General features: G+C 38.5%; 1 protein-coding gene across 12 annotated transcripts in view; it reads right to left on the minus strand.

Moving 5' to 3' along the window:
* TRIM9 (tripartite motif containing 9) overlaps positions 1–22,419 on the minus strand; it is a 263,725-nt gene that overhangs the window by 240,116 nt on the left and 1,190 nt on the right. The window lies entirely within an intron of this gene.

The raw sequence follows: 22,419 nt of genomic DNA on the forward strand, positions 1-22,419 counted from the left end.
TTATCCAACCCAGAATATCATCATTAGACTTTGCACGACAGCAAAAAGTAAACTTCTGTTGTAGTAAGCCACTGACATTTTGAGATTTGACTGTCACAGCAACTAGCGTTACTTATCCTAGTACAATGAGGAAAGGGAAGCAGTTTTACACAATATGAAAAATTTTTAACCTTTATACCTTTGCTAAGGCTGCCCCCTTTTTGTTTAAACTATTTTCAACAGAATGAGGGCTCTTGGTACTTATTAGATAGCTGAAGAACAGCTATTTTTAGCAGGAAAACAAAAGACATTAAGGAGGTTCAGAGGAGAGAAAGGTGCAGACAAACATAAAATGTCTGACTCTTGATGATTTTATTGTATGATGATACACATACAAATCATGTAAAACCTAAGTACGCAGGCAGTTATCATTTTGTAAACAATAAAGGGATAGAAGAGAATATGACCCAACAGAGGAAATAAATAGGATAAAATAATACTGTACAGGATTACATTCTACAGGCACACCATTTTAAATTATAAAATTAGAAGAGATTTCTTTTAACAATTATTCTGATAAGAAGCCTCTCAAACTTGCTATGGGTAAATATAATTTCTTTTTTAAAAAAGGAGTCAGTAAACAACATACGAATTAATCAATAAACTGACAGTAAATAGCATTAAACTGCTAATCCCTAACATGTACTTCTATAGCCTAAGGAAAAATAATATTAAAAAGTTACTTGTCAGTAAAATTTCCAATCAGTGTGATAGCAATTTTTTAATCTAAAATTCCTAAGATACTGGATTCTTGAATGTTTTATTCATTTATTTTTGTTCCGTTATTCAGAAAAGTACTTAGTTATATAAATTCACAACTTATTGGCACATCTAAAACATACAGCCATACCAAACATTTAAGTTTGACTAACATAAAGTGTGCATATGTAAAAGGAAACCAAGTGGAAGAAAATTATTTCTGAATTGTCATTTAATTCTACTACAATTTGAAGATGTTAAGGAAAAATTGAAAAACCACTAAATTATAATACAAATAAGTTTCATACTTAATAGCCAACAAACTCCAATATCCAATGAGCTACTAATTTCAATTTGAATCTGTTTACTTCTCTATTTTAAAGCATGGTTTTAAAGATTTAAAAAGCTGATGTTTCACACCTGTAATCCCAGCACTTTAGGGGGCCGAGGCGTGCAGATCACGAGGTCAGGAGTTTGAGACCAGCCTGACCAACATGGTGAAACCCCGTCTCTACTAAAAATACAAAAATTAGCCAGTCATGGTGGGGCGCCCCTGTAATCCCAGCTACTCAGGAGGCTGAAGCAGGAGAATAGCTTGAACTTGGGAGGTGGAGGTTGCAGTGAGCCAAGATCGTGCCATTGCACTCCAGCCTGGGGACAGAGCGAGACACCGTCTTAAAAAAAAAATACAAAGCTGATGTTTTTTGAAAGCGTCTTCTAAACTAGAAAGCATTATATGAATATAGTGTAAGATATCATTCAGCACTTCAGGAGGCCGAGGCAGGAAGATTGCTTGAGCTCAGGAGTTCGAGGCCAGCCTGGGCAACATGGCAAAATCCCGTCTCTACAAAATATATAAAAATTAGCCAGGCATGGTGGCATGTGCCTGTAATCCCAGCTACTCAGGAGACTGAGGCACGAGAATCACTTGAACCCAAGAGGTTGCAGTTAGCCATAATCGCACCACTGCACTCCAGCATGGGAGACAGAGGGAGACTGTCTCAAAAAAAAAAAAAAAAAAAAGGTATCATTCAATCTAGATGATTTAGGGACAATTTCATAACTTAACATGTAATAAAGACAAATGAAATGTAAACTTCCTCCTTTTACCCCACAGTCCTACCTTCACATCTGGGAACATGAAGATTTTGAGATGCTGTTTCATTTATTCAAATAACATCTGTGTAGGTGTGGCAAATCACCTACTCACTCCTTCTCACTTTACTTTTTTTCCCAAAAGAGAGAAATAGAAAGGAACCACAAGATAAAGATACCAAGTAAATCTTTACCAATTAACAAAATGAGAACTAGCCCTGTGAGATTTCCTAAGAGTCACATAGTCCCGCGAAATTTCTACACGTTCACTGCCCTGTTTCACATGTATAAAACAGTCATATATTGGCACAAAGCTTCTTAACATTAACCAATTTTGTGTGTGTGTGTGTGTGTGTGTGTGTGTGTGTGTGTATGTGACGAGTCTCGCTCTGTCACCCAGGCTGGAGTACAGTGGCGTGATCTCAGCTCACTGCAGCCTCCACCTCCTGGGCCCAAGCAATTCTCCCATCCCAGCCTCCCAATTAGCTGGGACTACAGGCAAGTGTCACCATGCCCAGCTAACATTAACCAATATTATCTCCATAATCTCTCAATTTTTCCATTATATTGTTAAGATAGCTATTAAGTATTATTTAGGAAATAAAGAAAAATGTCTTTTTGTTATCGTGGATGCCTCTGTCTACTTGAAGCTTTAGAATATGATGTACTTTTCTGAAGATGAGCACACTGGACTTGTTAAAACTAATTTTTTAACAGCTCTGTCACTGTAGTTTATTTTATTTTTATATATGTACATTGACACCATCATAATATTGTTCTTGCCAATTACACTGTTGCAGGGATCTTTAATTTTTTGGCTAGAGAAAGATCAATGGGATAAACTGGCTTTCACCGATAAATTATCTCTTACAGGCATACAAACATAACGGAAAGACGTTCTGAGGGAATAAACACGATGATTAGATAAAAGATGAGAAGTTGGCCTATATAACTGTAAAGACCTTAATAAACTCTTTGTTTCATAAGGACTTTAAGGATTAAGCTCATTTATATTACATGACATTGACAACATGACAATATGCCTGAAACCAATACATGTCTAACATTAATTCCTTCACAACATGGTTCAGCCTGCCAAAAAGAAAAAATTAAAAAAAAAAAATGTTCCCAGTTCTGAGTCTGTGAAGTGAGGTTGTTAATCACTCAGGCTCTGATGTCCATCAGACCTGTTTTGAATCCAGCCTCTGCTACTTATCAATGACCTAGGCACTACTTGACCTCTTCAAGACTCTGCTCCTTCCTCTGCATAATGAAGATTAACAGTGTTTGCCTCATCGGGCTGCAGTGAGGATTAAACAGCATAATCTATGAACACCTCTTAGTCTGTTGCTGGTAAATAAGAAGCACGTAAAGACAGATGTATCAGTCTTTACGAACAGTAAGTGTTCGTGGTTTATCTATTGTTGTTGTTTTTGTCATCATTATTACTATAATACAGCCAATAGTTCAAATTTGCTGATGTCAGAACCACGAGATACTAGTGCAAATGTATTTATGAAGTCTATAATGTGATTTTTAAATTTTTCTAAAACCTGTTTCCCACTGAATTATTTTAAAATAGTTTCTCATTGTAACCAAAAGAAGCAACCTCTGCCACCTAGTGGCTCCTTAACACCAGTCAAGAAAAACATAAAAAGACACCAGAACAAAACACAAAAAACAAAATCCATACTTACTTTAAAAAAAGAACCCATGCTGTAGATAAAAAGATGCAATACATGAAATAAAACATATAAATTTAAAATAATGAAATCCTAATATTTTCTCCATAGTATTATACTGTTCAAATTGCATTTGATTAATTCTTAATAGCACCCCTGCAGAGTGACTACGAACTTTTTTTTTTTTAATTTCCTCTATTTTTGTTTGTTTTCTTTTTCTTTTTTTTAAAAATTATACTTTAAGTTTTAGGGTACATGTGCACAACGTGCAGGTTTGTTACATATGTATACATGTGCCATGTTGGTATGCTGCACCCATTAACTCGTCATTTACATTAGGTATATCTCCTAATGCTATACCTCCCCCCTCCCCCCACCCCACAACAGGCCCTGGTGTGTGATGTTCCCCTTCCCGTGTCCATGTGTTCTCATTGTTCAGTTCCCACCTATGAGTAAGAACATGTGGTGTTTGGTTTTTTGTCCTTGCGATAGTTCGCTGAGAATGATGGTTTCCAGCTTCATCCATGTCCCTACAAAGGACATGAACTCATCATTTTTTATGGCTGCATAGTATTCCATGGTGTATATGTGCCACATTTTCTTAATCCAGTCTATCATTGTTGGACATTTGGGTTGGTTCCAAGTGTTTGCTATTGTGAATAGTGCCGCAATAAACATACGTGTGCATGTGTCTTTATAGCAGCATGATTCATAATCCTTTGGGTATATACCCAGTAACGGGATGGCTGGGTCAAATGGTATTTCTAGTGACTACGAAACTTTATAGCTTTTAGGGCACAGTTAAGTTCCTTGGTTTCTTCAAGTCAGAGGTGATATAATGATTTTATCCTTTATGCTTTTAAAATACAAATAAAAAAATACTGATGTAAAAAATATAGAGAGTGGTCAAGGGCCTTCTATTTGTTTCTTGGAGGGTCAGTACATGTTTATTTTATTGTTATTATTTAAACTAAATACATATGTTTACATAAGAATGAATGAAATTTGCTGGAAAAAAGCAGTAAGAAGGGTTGTCTAGAGAGAGGGAACATTGGATGTAAAGACAGATGTATCAGTCAGGTTTCTCTAGAAAAACAGAACCAATAGGATGCACGCATATATATGTACATACATATACATATACATATACATATACATATACATATACATATACATATACAGATAAATCTTACCAGAAATTGGCTCAGGTAATTACAGAGTCTGGCAGATCCGAAGATCTGCAGAGTAAGTCAGCAAGCTGGAACCCAGGATAACTGAGAGTTTAAGTTTGAGTTCTAAGGCCTGATAACCAGGAGAATTGGTGCTGTAGCTCTAGTCAAAAGGCCCGCAAGGCTTGAAATTGTAGAACAGTTGATGTTACAGTTGAAGTCTGAAGGCAGAAAAAAATCCTATTTTCTAGTTGGAAGTCCATCAGGCAGAGAGAATTGTTTCTTCCTCAGGGGAGGGTCAGCCTTTTTGTTCTATTCAGGCCTTCAACTTATTGGCTGAAGCTTATTCACAGTAGAAAGAATAATCTGCTTTACTTGATCTACTGATTTAAATGTTAATTTCACCCTAAAATACCCACAGAAGCACCCAGAATCATGTTTGAACAAATATATCTGGGCATCCCATGGCCCAAATTGATACACAAAATTAATCATCACAGCAAAGGACCTGTAATGGCAGGTTCTGGAACTTTCAGGAAGTGCCATGTTTGGGCTCTAAGGTTCACAGGTTAGGGGAGTGGATAGAAGGTGTATTAGTCTGCTTCCACACTGCTGATAAAGACATACCCGAGACTGGGCAATTTACAGAGGAGAGAGAGGTTTAATGCACTCACAGTTCCATATGGCTGGGGAGACCTCATAATCATGGTGGAAGGCAAGGAGAAGCAAGTCACGTCTTACATGGATGGCAGACAAGAGAAGAGAGCTCATACAGGGAAACTCCCATTTTTAAAACCATCAGATCCATGAGACTTATTCACTATCACCAGAACAGCATGGGAAAGACCTGCCCCCATGATTCAATTATCTCCTACCAGGTATCTCCTACAACATGTGGGAATTCAAGATGAGATTTGGATGGGGACACAGCCAAACCATATCATTCTGCCCCGGCCCCTCCCAAATCTGATGTCCTCACATTTCAAAACTAATCATGCCTTCCCAACAGTCCCCCAAAGTCTTAACTCATTTCAGCATTAACTCAAAAGTCCATAGTCCAAAGTCTCATCTGAGACAAGGCAAGTCCCTTCTGCCTATGAGCCTGTAAAATCAAAAGAAAGTTAGTTACTTCCTAGAAACAATGGGGATACAGGCATTGGGTAAATACAGCCATTCCAAATGAGAGAAATTGGCCAAAAAAAGGGGGCTACAGGCCCCATGCAAGTCTGAAATCCTAGCTGGGATTAGAGGGATGTGCCACCATGCCTGGCTAATTTTTTGTACTTTTAGTAGAGACAGGGTTTCTCCATGTTGGTCAGGCTGGTCTCAAACTCCCAACCTCAGGTGATCCGCAAAAGTGCTGGGATTACAGGCTTGAGCCACTGCACCCAGCCAAGGCGGTCAAATCTTAAAGTTCCAAAATGATCTCCTTTGACTCCATGTCTCATATCCAGGTCACGTTGATGCAAGAGGTGAATTCCCATGGTCTTGGGCAGCTCCACCCTGTGGCTTTGCCAGGTAAAACCTCCCTCCTGGCTGCTTTCATGGGCTGGCATTGAGTGTCTGTGGCTTTTCCAGGTGCATGATGCAAGCTGTCAATGGATCTACCATTCTGGGATCTGGAGGATGGTGGCCTTTTGTCACAGCTCCACTAGGTGGTGCCCCAGTAGGGAGTATGTGTGGGGACTCTGACTCTACATTTCCCTTCTGCACTGCCCTAGCAGAGGTTCTCCCTGAGGTCCCTGCCCCTGCAGCAAACTTCTGCCTGGACATCCAGGCATTTCCATACGTCCTCTGAAATCTAGGCAGAGGTTCCCAAACCCCAATTCTTGACTTCTGTGCACTCGCAAGCTCAACACCACATGGATGCTTGAGGCCTGCACACTCTGAAGTCACGGCCCAAGCTCCATGTTGGCCCATTTCAGCCATGGCTGGAGGGGCTGGGATGTAGGGCACCAAGTCCTTAGGCTGCACACAGCACAGCGACCCTGGGCCTGGCCCACAAAACCACTTTTTCCTCCTAGGCCTCTGGGCCTGTGATGTGAGGGGCTGCTGTGAAGACCTCTGACATGCCCTGGAGACATTTTCCCCACTATCTTGGGGATTAACATTCAGCTCCTCGTTTCTTATGCAAATTTCTGCAGCGGCCTTGGATTTCTCCTCAGAAAATAGGATTTTCTTTTCTATTGCATTGTCAAGCTGCAAATTTTATGAACTTTTATGCTGTTTCCCTTATAAAACTGAATTCCTTTAACAGCACCCAAGTCACCTCTTGAATGCTTTGCTGCTTAGAAATTCCTTTTGCTAGATACCCTAAATCATTTCTCTCAAGTTCAAAGTTCCACAAATCTCTAGGGCAGGGGCAAAGTGCTGCCAGTCTCTTTGCTAAAACATAACAAGAGTCACCTTTGCTCCAGTTTCCCACAAGTTCCTCATTCCTATTTGAGTCCACTTCAGCCTGGACTTTATTGTCCATATCATTATTAGCATTCTTGGCAAAGCCATTCAACAAGTCTCTAGGAAGTTCCAAACTTTCTCACATTTTTCTGTCTTCTTCTGAACCCTCCTAACTATTCCAACTTCTGCCTGTTACCCAGTTCCAAAGTCGCTTCCACATTTTTGGGTACCTTTTTAGCAGTGCCTCACTCTACTGGTACCAATTTACTGTACTAGTCCGTTTTCACACTGCTCTTAAAGACATACCCGAGACTGGGCAATTTATGGAAGAAAGAGAGGATTAGGGGACTTACAGTCCTCTGCAGAGGCCTCACAATCATGGTGGAGGGCAAGGAGAAGCATCAGATTTTTAAAACCATCAGATCCTGTGAGACTTATTCACTATCATGAGAACAGCATGGGAAAGACCCGCCCCCATGATTAAATTACCTCCTACCGGGTCCCTCCCATGACACGTGGGAATTCAAGATGAGATTTGGGTGGGGACACAGCCATATCAGAAGGGTAGGTGAGGGCCAGATTCTCAAAGGTATTGAATGTTATGCATCTGGACTTTAAACTGTGGACTATTGGGAGCCACCATAGTTCTCTACAAAGGAAATTAGATGGTGATAATAGAAAATATTGATAAGGACAAAAGCTGCCATTGATTAAGTATCTCCTATGTGCCAGAAATATTTTTGTTTCCAAATACTATCTCAATCCTTACAATAACGCTTGAAACTTTTGTTTTACTTTATTTTACCGTTTAGGAAACTGAGGCTCAGAGGAGTTAAGTAACTTATTTGAGGTCACATAGCCAATAAGAGAGGGAGGCTGGATTCAAAGATGACCTATCTCTAAAGCACATGTTCATTCTAGTAAACCAGAAGGCCTATGCCATGCTTGTTGATATGGTCATATTTTACGACAATAAATAATGTTCTCTTATTTTGATTGTTTTGAGAATTAGGGAACATATTTTGAGGGGTGAACATTGTTTCTTAAAATATTTTTGTCTACCGCTGTGCACAGTAAGTGTTCAAATGCTTGCTGAATGATTCAGTGCTGTGTGCCAGCTTCCAGGAAGGGTGGGTGGAAGGTATTAAGCCTTCTCAGATGGAATTACACTTTCATCTAGTTGCTCATAATTGCATGAGGAAGCAATATTTGAACAACTCTCTCAGGATTTGTGTGCTACCATACATTAATAAATAATGTGTATTGAGTATGTGTTATAGATATTAACTCATGTTAGCCTTACAATAAGCCAAGACTGAAGCACAGAAAGATTGGATAACTAGTCTAAGATCTCACTCTATTCGTTGACAGAGGCAAGATTCAAAGCCAAGACATTTGACTTTAGAATTCCCACTCCTAAGCACTTTACTATGCAGTTCCACTGCACTAGACTGCCTCTCAGTGAATATTTGTTATATCCCATATGATTTAGCGGGGCTGTCATCTCCTAGGACAATACTGGAGACACCAGCAGCCTATGGGCAACACAGAGAGAAGAGAGAGTTTTGATGCATGCTACTGTGCTCTGGGGCCTCCAGCCATTGGGTGAGTGGGGGCTCAAATACAGCCTGTGCTCTGCTAGCAAAGTGCTGTGCTCTGGCCACTGTTCTTACCAAATCAGGTGCCCTGCAGGGCTGCCTCTGCCATGAGGAAAGAATGCCCTTTCCTAATTTATATGAAGGTACCATACAGGCAAAGCAGCCCTGCATGGGGATCTTATTTGGCAGGGGCAGTAAGGGGCAAATGGAGGGGACAGTGAGAAATTAATAACCTTATAGGAGAACCTCAAAAGTTGGAGAGTTCATAAAACATGATCCTCGGCTTCAGAGATTGACCTAGAATGATCCAGCACACTGTTCAACCACTAAAGACTCAAGAGTCAAGTCTTAAATAATTTAAAATGACCAGTTTATAATATATGGTTTTCCCTGAAAACTGCTTGTCTAATAAGTGTTATCCAAATTGAAAAAAGTTGGAAAGGTTATATTAATATTCCAATTTGTCTGAAAACAGAAATAATCATAACTAGAATACAGGTAGGAGTTAATTTAGGAGATTCTCATAATCCTGCATTGGATTATATGGGCAAGCCTGAATTTGAAAACAAACAAACAAACATAAAACTTTAGCAAACCATGATTATTTATTAAGACTACCATTATTATTTAACTGTTGCAAATTTTCTGCCTTGGTACATTCCTTGAACATCAGCCATTAAATGTGTACATCTGTTAGATATCAAATGTTAATGTAATAAGAGTCAAATATGTAAACAGCTTGTAGTCATGAAGTTCACTTCAAAACAACGCTGAAATTCAAATAACAGAATAATGAAGCAAAGAAACAGTTGGGAACATGTAACTTATCTAGAACTGTTTCTAGCTAGGACAAGGTTCTTCAAGGTGTTCTTCTACTGTCCTATCCATCAGATGCCTGATTCCTGACTACAATTTTCTTTTTTTTTTCTCTCTCTTTTTTTTTTTAATTATTATTATACTTTAAGTTTTAGGGTACATGTGCACAATGTGCCGGTTAGTTACATATGTAAACATGTGCCATGCTGGTGTGCTCACCCATTAACTCGTCATTTAGCATTAGGTATATCTCCTAATGCTATCCCTCCTCCCTCCCCCCACCCCATAACAGTCCCCAGAGTGTGATGTTCCCCTTCCTGTGTCCATGTGTTCTCATTGTTCAATTCCCATCTATGAGTGAGAATATGTGGTGTTTGGTTTTTTGTCCCTGCGACAGTTTACTGAGAATGATGGTTTCCAATTTCATTCATGTCCCTACAAGGGACATGAACTCATCATTTTTTATGGCCACATAGTATTCCATGGTGTATATGTGCCACATTTTCTTAATCCAGTCTATCATTGTTGGACATTTGGGTTGGTTCCAAGTCTTTGCTATTATGAATAGTGCAGCAATAAACATTTGAGGCAGGCACCATTGCAGAATCTATCTTTAAAAGTTTCTTTCACTGTGTATTTCATGAATAAAGTGAAATGACTAATTAAAAATGATCAAACTCCCACTATGCAATGAGAACTTAAAGTCTATTAAAGTTTTAATTTGACTAACACAAACATACACCTGCATGGTAGTTGATACTTTTTAAATCTCCCTTCTCCCTATGTATTGTTTGTATCTGACTTAACATTATACTCTCTCAGAGGTTATTGTGTTCTAACTCAATGGACAACTCTTTAGAAAGCATCACTCTTTTGTCCTGAGGAAAGCCTGGTTATTTGGTTGGAAAAGGCCAATTTTTAGGGAGGGCCATCTGAAAAAAAGAAGTCACTTATAGGAGATAAATCCTTCCCTTGCACTTCTCAGTTTCATTTCTTATCAGAGCATGCCCAACTATAGCTACATCCTTACAGCTCTTCTTTTAAAAGCATTATTACTTACTCTTTGTAAATGACAAAAGTATCATAGACATGTGAGATATTAGGTTAGTAAGGGGATGATGAGGATGATGTTGATAAAGTCAGAAAGCATTTATTGAACTCTTGTGATGGTGTGGATCAAGCAATGGGTTAATTTACATGCATTATTTAATTTTTAAACAAATATGTATGGAGCACCGACTGTAAGACTGGCACACTTCTAGGCATTAGAAGTGATGAATGAGACAAAGTCCTCATGGAACTGACATACTAGTGGAGGAGGGCAACAATAATCAAAATTAGTAAACAATTACAGTTATCCCTCAGGATATGCATGGGATTTGTTTCAGGACTCCCTCAATACCAAAATCCTCGCATACTCAAGTCCCACAGTCAACCCTGTGGAAGTTGGCCCTCCATGTATGCAGGTTTTACACCTTGCGAATAGTGTATTTGGTTGAAAAAAATCCATATATGTGTGGACCCACGCAGTTCAGACCCGTGTTATTCAAGAGTCAACTGTATATAATAAAATACCGGGTAGTAATAAGTGTTATGAATTTTAAAGAATGGATAAAGTAATGAAAGGAGTAGTCGGAGAACTCTGAGGAGGTAAAATTTAGGTAGAGACTTGAATGAAGTGAGCAAATGACCCATGAAAACATATAGGGAAAAACATTCCAGGCACAGAGAAGAGCAGGTGGAAAGGCTGAGCTGGGAGTGGCTTAGAAAGTCTGAAGAACAAGGAGGCCACTGGATGGAGCAGAGTGAGGAAGGGAGACATTGAAAACAAACACGATCAGCATGGTAGTTACTTGCTAGATCAGGTTCTGCTATATCTTAAATTTCTAAGTCTGATGGGAAGCCACTGGAGAATTTTGAGCTGTGAAATAACATGATCTGGCAGAAAGGATCATTCTTTGTGTGCTAACTCATTTATTTCTTTAAGCAAACTTACGAGGTGGATCCATCATTTCTGTATAACAGATGAGGAAACTGAGGATTGGAAAGAGTAAGTAGGTAGTGAAATCAAGATTGGAAAGCTGTTCCATCTGACTCTGGAACCAGATGCTTGACCACCAGACTTAAACTAGCATGACCATCAAAATGGAGCTGTTAGGTTTAGTAGCCAGTTTCCATGATGGCCTTCAGTGATTTATGTCTGCTTGCATCATATGCTTGTGTGGTCTTCTCCCACATTAAAAACGTGTAATTGTTCAGACCAATAGGACTGATGGCAAGTGGCTTCTAAGGCTAGGCCATAAAAGACATTGCAACTTCTGCCTTGCTCTCTCAGATGGCTTGCTCTGGAGGAAGCCAATCATGAAGTCCTCAAGCAATCCTGAGAGAGAGGCCTAGGAGGAAAGGTGCTGAAGCTTCCCACCAACAGCTCCCACTGATTTGCCAGTAGTATGAGATCCACTTTGGAAGTGGATCCTCTAGCCTCAGTAAAGCCTTCACATAACTGCATCCTGACTGACATCTTGGCAACAACCTAATAAAACACTTCAAGCCAGAACCACCAGAAATTAAGCCACTCCTGACTCACTGACACACAGAAAGTGTGAGAGATAATGTTTACTATTGCTTTAAGTTACTAAATCTTGAGAGAATTTGAGGCAGCAATAGATAACTAATATATTAAGCTTTTGTAAAAACAGATGGCCCTTATACTATTGGGTCCAAATATTATATACAATGGGAATACTAAAAATCTAAAGCATATTGACTTGTTGCCTTTTTTTAAATGATTAAGTGGTCATTTTCTATACTTATTGAATTTCTAAGACATCTATAATTAATATATGTAACTATAAATTAATATGCAATGTTGTTCTTTATTAACTGCTAATAATCATGGACAGGGAAACAGTACTATCCATGGCCAGATGTGCTCAGATAATGATCCCTGTCCTGGTCCAGTTCAAGCATTTCTTATCTTGGCTCTGCATCATTTATCATCCACTTCTATGCCTCAGGCCATCTGCATGGGAAGAGCTGCTACTTGTGCCAGAGATTTTAATGCTATGTGCACACAATGCTCGTTCTCCTGAAACTGATCAGACTTCATAATTTAATTTTGATGTCTATAACTTTAGTTTTCTTCCTGCTTTTTTGACAATTACAATCACACATATTAAACTAATCTTGAGCTCCAAATCCCTGTAACTTGCCACATAATTACAGCAGTGATTTAGTAACCTTTCAGATGGCCAAATGTTGTTTATATACTTTAATTCAGGGTTTTAAATGATAAGATCCGTTTCGACAGCTAGATTTTTCTCTAGTTACGTTTAAAAAATTTATGCATGAACAAGAACATTATAAAATATTTAAAGCTTCTTTGAAGTTAAATTTTAAAGCCAATCTCATAAATTCAAAATGACCCTTACTTTTGCCTTTCTGCATCTAGATGGGAGAGGACTAGTCAATAATCCTCATCTTGGCCTATGGAGCTGTGAGATTGTCTGAAGAGCCATGTCCTTTTGTGATGACACATGGCGTCATACTTCTCCAGTTGTGTTTTGTTTCTAGTTTTAGCGATAGTCTTTTGCTGCCACTAACTATATATATGAAAGGATTTCTTTTCCAAGCTGATATACAAAAGGCTTTCCCCTTTCAGGATATCAGTGATACTGTTTACTACAATATCTGTGAGATAATATCTTTTCTCTTATTCATCTGTAATTATAAACATACATGAAGATTTTTTCGCATACATGTTGGAAAAAGGTCCCACTTTTCAGTTCATTCCATGTGATAAAGTACCTAGAGTAGGGTTCCAGAGTGTATGAACTTTTTTTTTAAATTTGAGACAGGGTCTCACTCTGTCATCCAGATTGGAATGCAGTGGCATGATCTCAGCTCACTGCAACCTCTGCCTCCCAGGCTCAAGTGATTCTCCTGCCTCAGCCTCCCGAGTAGCTGGGATAACAGGCACACACCACTACCACCCAGCTAATTTTTGTATTTTTAGTAGAGATGGGGTTTCACTATGTTGGCCAGGCTGGTCTTCAACTCCTGACCTCAAATGATTCGCCTGCCTCAGCCTCCCAAAGTGCTGGGATTACAGGCATGAGCCACCGCGCCTGGCCTGTATGAACCATATTTCTAATTCTTAAAATATATTGCCAAATTATTTCCAAAAGTGCTGTTCTGATTTATTAGGCTAATAGTCATGTTTTGTTTGATGACTAGTGTTCCAAGTATCGGTTACCTTCTAAATTTTAAAAACTTAAAAGGTAAAAGAAATCTATACTTGCCATTTATGTTTATGTTATAAATATACAGAAAAATTTCATTACATTGACTTTATATATGTATGTATATATGACTTAATATATGTGTCGGTGTGTCTGTGTGTGTATACATACAGAGACATTGATGTCTGTTGAGTTAAGCACATAGAACTTCTATGTTTTTATGTAATCTTGGTGTCTCTAACTCTTTGGGCTATAGATTTAATTGGCCTGCAGAATCTGGTAATACCAATGACCTATAGGTACTGAAGAAACAATGATAAACATGATAGACACAGTTCATAATCTGGAGTCACAATCCTGTGGGGGAGACACAAGTAAGTAGGCAAATACAATACAGTATACTAAATGTGAAGTTAGAAGTTCAGGGTTCAGAGTGTGTACCAGGGAAGACATCATACCCAAACTAATTGGCTTAGGAAAGACTTTCTGAAGAAAGGGATACATAGGTAAAACCTGAAGATTGAATAGTTATGTGGCAATGAAGCAGGGCAGTTGGGGAATGAGGGGAGCAGTATACCTTCCACAAAAACCTAGAAGAGAAAATATAGCTTGGTCAAGGTACTGTAAGAAACCTAGTATGGCTTTATCAGACAGTACAAAAGAGGTCAAAAACTGAGGCTTGGTCATTAGAAAAGGCCAGATACAGTATGATTTTGGAGACTATATTAAGAAAGTTGAACTTTATGCTAAGGATAATAGAAAGCATGTTACCTAGCCATTAAACAGTTTTAAGTAGGGGATGACATGGTCAGCCTTGTGTTTCAGGAATACCACTTTGGTTTTAGACAGGAAAATATACTTGGTGAGCTGGGAGGATGCAAGTATAAAAGCATTGAGACTAGTTAAGAACCTTGCATGTTGTAATAATCCACATGAGACAAGATGATGGCTTGGGTTGGGCTTCCAGATGGCAGTGTAGACCCATCCCAGCAAAACAAGCATAATTGGTTGTATGAGTTTGCTGGGGCTGCCATAACAAAGTACCAAAAACTGGGTGGCTTAAACAACAGAAATTTGCTTTCTCATAGTTCTGAAGGCTAGAAGTTTGAAATCAAGATTTTGACAGGGTTGGTTTCTTCTGTGGTGTTTCTTTTTGGCTTGTAGATGGCAATCTTCTCCTTGCGTCTTCACATGGTCTTCCCTCTGTACTGTACAAGTCTGTTTTCTAATTTCCTCTTCTTACAAGGATACCAGTCATTCTGGATTAGGGCTCACCCTAATGACCTCATTTTAACTTACTTGACTCTTTACAGACCCTATCTCAAAATACAGTTACACTATGAGTTACTAGAGGTTAGGACTTCAACACATGAATTTGGAGGGGGCACACAACTTCATCCCATAATACTGTTGAAAACTATAAAAACAAAAACAACCATCTAAAGTCTGTGGAAATTGTCCTAAGGGCATACAGCAAATGAAGAAGCATTCTTTTTTTTCAAGAAAATCCACTAAAACTGAGTAAGGACAGTAACAGTCTATGGCGTCTGAGCCATACACTCGATTCCTACCCATCTTCCTCACCCCCTGAGCTCATCTTGGTCAAAACTCTACTCTGGGTGAGTGTGACCAAGAACATAGGGCTCCCTGTCTCCTCAACTCTCAATCAAGAGAGGCAATATCTCACCAGGAGGAAAACACCACCAGCATTTTTCATCCATTCCAACTCTGAGTTGCAGAGGCTAAATTCCTGGTGAGTGTGGCCCCATACAGGGGACAAAAGTTCTATGCCAGGTGCAGCAGAGTGAGAACACTGGGAACTCCAATCACCCTTAACCCAGCTTGCTCATATGGCAGAGGTTCCACTTCAGAAGCAAGTCAAGAAGATCAGAGCCTCCTGTTCTACCCAGTGCCCAGAATAATAACTAAGCAATTTTGCCCATGAGGAGACGCAGCCCATAAAAACAGAGAGCCCTGAAGCTCTCCCCAGAGGACTTACCTTTATTTGAAACAGAGTGTGGGTGATGGTCAAGCCTCGGGTTGCTCTAAAAAAAACAATAGTTTCCTGTAATAAAAAGCAACAAGCTAAACCATAAGCTAGCTAGTTTGCCAGAGAGAACCAGGGAAGGAGACAACTAAGAAGAGCCCTCTTGAGGTTAGAGGAAACCTCCAAGACTGGCCTCAAAAACTACCAATGCCTGAATTTTATTGGATTAGACTGTGGAGCAATTTATGCCCCAGGGGGTATCTTCTTAAACAGAGAAATCATCCTACACTTAGTGTAGCACAACAGCTAGAGGTAACACCAAATGAGATAGAAAGTTTAACAGAGAGATCAAGGAAAGAGACAGTCAAAGAGAGCCTTGCTAGAACCACTGATATCCCCTGGTGACGGTGCACATGTCCAAGGCTGCACTCTCTGAGAAATGGGAGCAGAGGCCTTCCGCTACTGGAGAAATAGACTTCACCAAAATAGCCTAGCCAAGTCACTAAACAAACCACAATCAAATAAAAACAAAAGACAAGTCCAAACCATATAGAGGGAATCAGTACTCAGAATTGCTATAATGTATTACCTAAAATGTCCAGTTTTCAATGAAAAAATTGTCATGCAGCGAAATAGCAAAGTATGACCCATAGATCAGAGAAAAAAGTAGGCAACAGAAACTACCTGTGACAGAGCCAAAATGTCAGATTTAACAAAGATATCAAAGCATTCGTTATAAACATATTCAACAAACTTAAATAAATCGTGCTTAAAGAACTTAAAGGAAGGTATGATGACAATGTTGCATCAAAAAGAGAATATCAATAAATAGAAATTATTTTTAAGAAGCACCAAATGGAATGTCTAGAGTTAAAAAGTACAACAACTGTAATAAAAAAAATCACTACAGGCGCTCACCAGTAATTTGGAGGCAGAAGAAAGAATCTGTAAACTTGAGATAGATTCACAGAGATTATGCAATCAGAAGAATGGAAGAAAAAAGAATAAAGAAAAATGAGCAATAAATGTGGGACACCATTTAGTTTACCAACATATGCTTAACGAGATTACCAGAAGGAAAGGAGGGAGAAAGGAGCAAAAAATACATGGATTTGAAGAAATAATGACTGAAACCTTCATATTTTCCAGAAAACATTAATCTAAATGCACAAGAAGTTCAACAAATGCCAATAGGACAAATGCAAAGAGCTCCACACCCAGATACATCATAGTAAAAATGCTAACAAAGACAAAAAAAAAACTTGAATGCAGCCACAGAAAAACAACTTGTCACGTACAAGTGAACCTTGATAAGATTATTAGATACGTCTCATCAGAAATAATGGAGGTCAGAAGACAGTGGATGACATATTCAAAGCACTGGAAGAAAAAACTATACACCAAATATCTTATATAGAACAAAACCATCTTTCAAAAATGAAGGTTAAATGAAGACATTCCCAGATAAACATAAACTGAGAAAAGTGGTTGCAAACAGATCTTCCTTATAAGAAATACTAAAGGAAGCTTCTCAAGTTAAAAGTAAGTGTGCCTAGATGGTAATTTAAAGCCACAAGAAAAACAAAGAGAATGGGCAAAGGTGATTATGTAATTATAAAAGGCAGTATAAATGTATATTTATTTTCCTTTTGTCTCTTAGCTGATTTAAAAAACAATTGTATAAAACAATTTTTTACAATTGCATTGTTAGGCCTATAACATACAGAAATGTAATATAATTAACAACAACAGCATAAAGGTGGTGGGTGGGAGCAAAGTTGTATTGGAGGAAGGAAATTATACCAGATGATAATTTAAATCCACAGGAACAAATGAAGATAACCAAAAATGATAATATGAATATTAATATAATAAACACTAAATATATACTTGTTCTTGTTTCTTTCCTCAGCTTCTTTATTAAACATAAAAGTACATAAATTAATAATTATAACAATATATTACTGAATTTATAACATAGATACAATATATAACAATAACACAAAAAGTAGAAAGAGTAAACAGTTACATAGGAGTAATGTTTCTGTATCCCACTAGAATTAAGTTAGTATAAATCTGAAGTAGATTCTGATAAATTAATATATATAGTAAACTTTAAAGAAAATGCTAAAAAAAACTTTCAAAATATACACTATAAGAAATTCTTATAGGATTAAATGTTATACTAGAAAGTGTTTATTGTAAAAGACAGCAGTAAAGGAGGAATAGAGGAATGAAGTAGTCATAAAACATATAGAAAACATAAAGCAAAATGACAGAAATCCAACCATATTAACAATAACATGCCGGTTGTGGTAGCTAATGCCTGTAATCCCAGCACTTTAGGAGGCTGAGGCAGGCAGATCACTTGAGGTCAGGAGTTCAAGACCAGCCTGGCCAACATGGTGAAACCCCATCTCTCTAAAAATACAAAAATTAGCTCTGCATAGTGGCGCATGCCTGTAGTTCCTGCTACTTGGGAGGCTGAGACAGGAGAATTGCTTGAACCCGTGAGGCAGAGGTTGCAGTGAGCTGAGATTGCACCACTGCACTCTAGCCTGGGTGACAGAGCAAGACTCTTTCTCAAAAAAGCCAAACAAACAAACAAACAAAAAAACCAATAACATTACCAGTAAGTGGAGTGTCCAGGCACTCCATCCCGGACAACAGAATGAGACCCTGTCCCCCACCAAAAAAGAAAAAAAAAAAAAGCAAATGGATTAAATACGTAATCAATCAAAGGGCAAACATTGTTAGACTAGGTAGAAAGAAATAAAAACAAAAACAAAAACCCTCAAGGTCTAGTTATATGCTGTCTACAGGAGACACACTTTTCAGATTAAAAAATACAAATGGTTGAAAGTAAAAGGATGGAAAAGATATATCATACAAATAGCAGCAATAAGAAAGCTGAAGTGGTTATGCTAATATCAGGCAAAATGAATATAAAACCAATAAAAAATTCTAGGTGTAAAGAAGGAAATTTTATGATGAGAAGGGTCAATCCTCAGGAATATATAACAATTATAAAGATATATGTCAGAGCCCCAAAATACATGAAACACAAACTTTCAGAATGAAGAGCAAAATAGACAATTCAACAATATTTGGAGAACTTCAATACTCCACTTTCAACAATGGACAGAACAAGTAGGCAGAATATCAACAAGAAACTAGAAGACTTGAACAACACTATACACCAATCAGACCTAACAGACATCTAACTATAGAACACCCAGTGATGGAAGAATGCAAATTCTTCTCAAGTGATGGAATATTCTCTGGGATAGGCCATATACCAGGCCATAAAACAAATCTCAATAAATTTTAAAAAGATTGAAATCATACAAGGTATGTTCTCTGAACACAATAGAATGAAATGAGAAATTAATAACAAAAATAAATTTGGGAATTCACAAACGTGAAAATGAAAAACACACTCCTAAATAGCCAATTGACTAAAAAGGGTATCAAAAGAGAAAATTAGTATATGCTTTGAGATGAATGAAATGATGACACAACATAACAAAAGTTATGGGATACAGCTAAAGCAGGGTTGGGAAATTTAGAGCTTAAACACATACGTTAAAAAAAGAAGAAAGATCTCAAATCAATAATCATAACTTTCATCTTAAAACAATCAGGGTAAAAGGGGGCATAAACCCAAAGCATAAAGAAGAAAGGAAATAATCAAGAAGAGAATAGAAAAATGGTAGAGAAAACCAACAAAACTAAAAGTTGGTGCTTTGGAAAGGTCAACAAAATTGAGAAACCTTTAGCTATACTGACTTTGTTTTGTGTTGCTATAACAGAAGGCTGGGTAATTTATAAACAAAATAGGTCATGATTATTAGCTCGTGGTGCAAATGGCTGGGAAGCTCAAGGGCATGGCCCTGGCTTCTGGTGAGGTCTTCTGTGCTGGGTCATAACATGGCACAGAAGGTCAAAAGGGAAGCGGACAAGTGCAAAGAGAGAAAACCTAAGGGGTATCCTGGCTTTATAACAACCCATTCTCAAGGGAACTAATCCATTCCCAAGAGAACTAATCCAGTCTCATCAGAGTGAGAACTCACTCACTATGAGAACAACACCAGGGCCAGCATTGAGGCTATCACCTTTACTTGGGAGGCTGAACTGGAGGAGCACTTGAGACCAGGAGTTTGAGGTTGTAGTGAGTCATGATTGCACCATCTCTCCCCAGCCTGAGTGACAGAGAGATACCCTATATATTTTTTTAAAAAAAGAACAGCACCAAGCCATTCACGAGATCCACCCCCTTTATTCAAATCCCTCCCAATAGGCCCCACCTCCCAACACCATCACACGGGGAATCAAATTTCAACATGAGTTTTGATGGAGACAAACTCAAACCATATCCAAACCATAACACTGACCAATAAATAAAAGAAAGAAGACTCAAATTACTGAAACCAGCAATAAAGAGAGGACATTAATATCAATGTTACAGATATAAAAAGGATTATAATACTATGAACAACGTTAGGCCAACAAATTAGACAACTTACATGAAATGGACGTATTCCTAGAAAGATGCAAACTACCACAACCAACTCAAGAAGAAATAGAAAATCATAGTAGACTTATAACAAGAGATTGAATTAGTAATTTAAAAGCTACCTACAAAGGAAAGCCCAGGCCTAGGTGACTTCACTGCTAGACTCTATCAGACAGTTAAAGAAGAGTTAATACAAATTCTTCACAAACACTTCCAAAAAATAGAAAAGGAGGGAACACTTCCCAGCTTATTTTACGAGGCCAGTTATATCCTGATAGCAAAACCAAAGACATTACAAGAAAACTACAGACCAATATCTCTAAGGAATATAGACGTAAAAATATGCAACAAAATACTAGCAAACTGAATGTGGCAACATATAAAAAGAATTATACACCATGGCTAAGTGGGATTTATACCAAGAATGCAAGGTTGATTTCATGTCCCAAAATCAATCAATGTAATACACTGTATCTTTGGGAGGCTGAGGCAGGCAGATTATGAGGTCAAGAGAAAGAGACCATCCTGGCCAACATGGTGAAACCCCGTCTCTACTAAAAATATAAAAATTACCTGGGCGTGGTGGCACCTGCCTGTAATCCCAGCTACTCGGGAGGCTGAGGCAAGAGAATTGCTTGAATCCAGGAGGCGGAGGTTGCAGTGCGCTGAGATCACACCACTGCACTCTAGCCTAATGACAGAGCAAGACTCCGTCTCAAAAAAAAAAAAAAAACGAAAAAAACCACACCATATCAATAGAGTAAAGAACAAAAACCACATGGTCATTTCAATAAATGCAGAAAAAGGATTTGTCAAAATTCAACACTTCTTCAAGATAAAAACAGACGACCTTCTAGGAATAGAAGGAAACTTCCTCACCTGTATAAAAGGCAACTATTTAGAATTCACATTAACATCATACTTAGTGGTAAAAGACAATGCTTTTCTCCTAAGAACAGGAACAAGATAAGTATGTTTGGCCACTCTTGCCATTTCTATTCAACATTGTAATGGAGGTCTAGTGTCTTAGCTTGGGCTGCCATAATAAAATATCATAGACTGGGTGGCTTAAACAATATAAATTTATTTTCTCACAAATTTAGGAAGTTCTCATTGTACTCAAGGCAAGAAAACTCTGGACTAGGGTGTTGGCTGTTGAGATGGAAATTGGTGGTCAGATTCAGGATACGTTTTGAAGGTAACGTTTACAAGATTTGCTCATAGGTTACAAGAGGAGAAGGTGAAGAGAGAGAACAATAAAGAATTAACACGTACATGTTTGGCTAGAGAAACCTGGCGAACCTCGGGGCTCTTTAGTGGATGGAAGACCAGCAGAGGAAGAATCAAGAATTATCTTTTTTGGCTGTTTGATGTTTGAGCTTCTGAACCCCCAAAATCTGAGACAGGTCTCAGTCAATTTAGGAAGTTTATTTTGCCAAAATTAAGAATGCGTGCCCATGACATAGCCTGAGGAGGTGCTGAGGACATGTGCCTAAGGTGGGTGGAGCACAGCTTGATTTTATATTATATATTTTAGGGAGACATGAGACATCAATCAACATATGTAAGATGAACATTGTATTGGCCTGGAAAGGTGGGACAACTCAAAGCAAAGGCGGGACAAACTCGAAGCCAGGAAGGGGCTTCCAGGTCATAGGTGGGTAAGAGACAAATGGTGGCATTCTTCTAAGTTTCTGATTAGCCTTCCAAAGGAGGCAATCAGATATGCATTTATCTCAGTGAGAAGACGGATGAGAGGCAGGTTTGCCCTAAGCAGTTCCCAGCTTGACTTTTCCCTTTAGCTTAATGATTTTGGGGCCCCAAGATTTCTTTTCCTTTCACCAGCTATTACATACCCAAGAGATGTTTAGCAAGGAGTTGAATACATATGCCTGTAGTTCCCAGAAGGATCAGAGTCTGAATGATATACAGTTGAATACATATGCCTGTAGTTCCCAGAAAGATCAGAGTCTGAATGATATACAGTTGAATACATATGCCTGTAGTTCCCAGAAAGATAAGAGCCTGATGATATGAAGAGAAAGGTGGCGGGAGATGGGGGGCGGGGGGCAGTAAAGCATCCTGGGGATGCCGATGTCCGGAAGTAAAGGAGGACCAGCCAAGAAGTTTGAGAAGAATCAGCTAGTGTAGGACAGAAAAAAAAGCGAGCTGCCCAGACA

This window comes from Pan troglodytes, chromosome 15 (genome assembly GCF_028858775.2).
Source record: "Pan troglodytes isolate AG18354 chromosome 15, NHGRI_mPanTro3-v2.0_pri, whole genome shotgun sequence".
NCBI lineage: Eukaryota > Metazoa > Chordata > Mammalia > Primates > Hominidae > Pan > Pan troglodytes.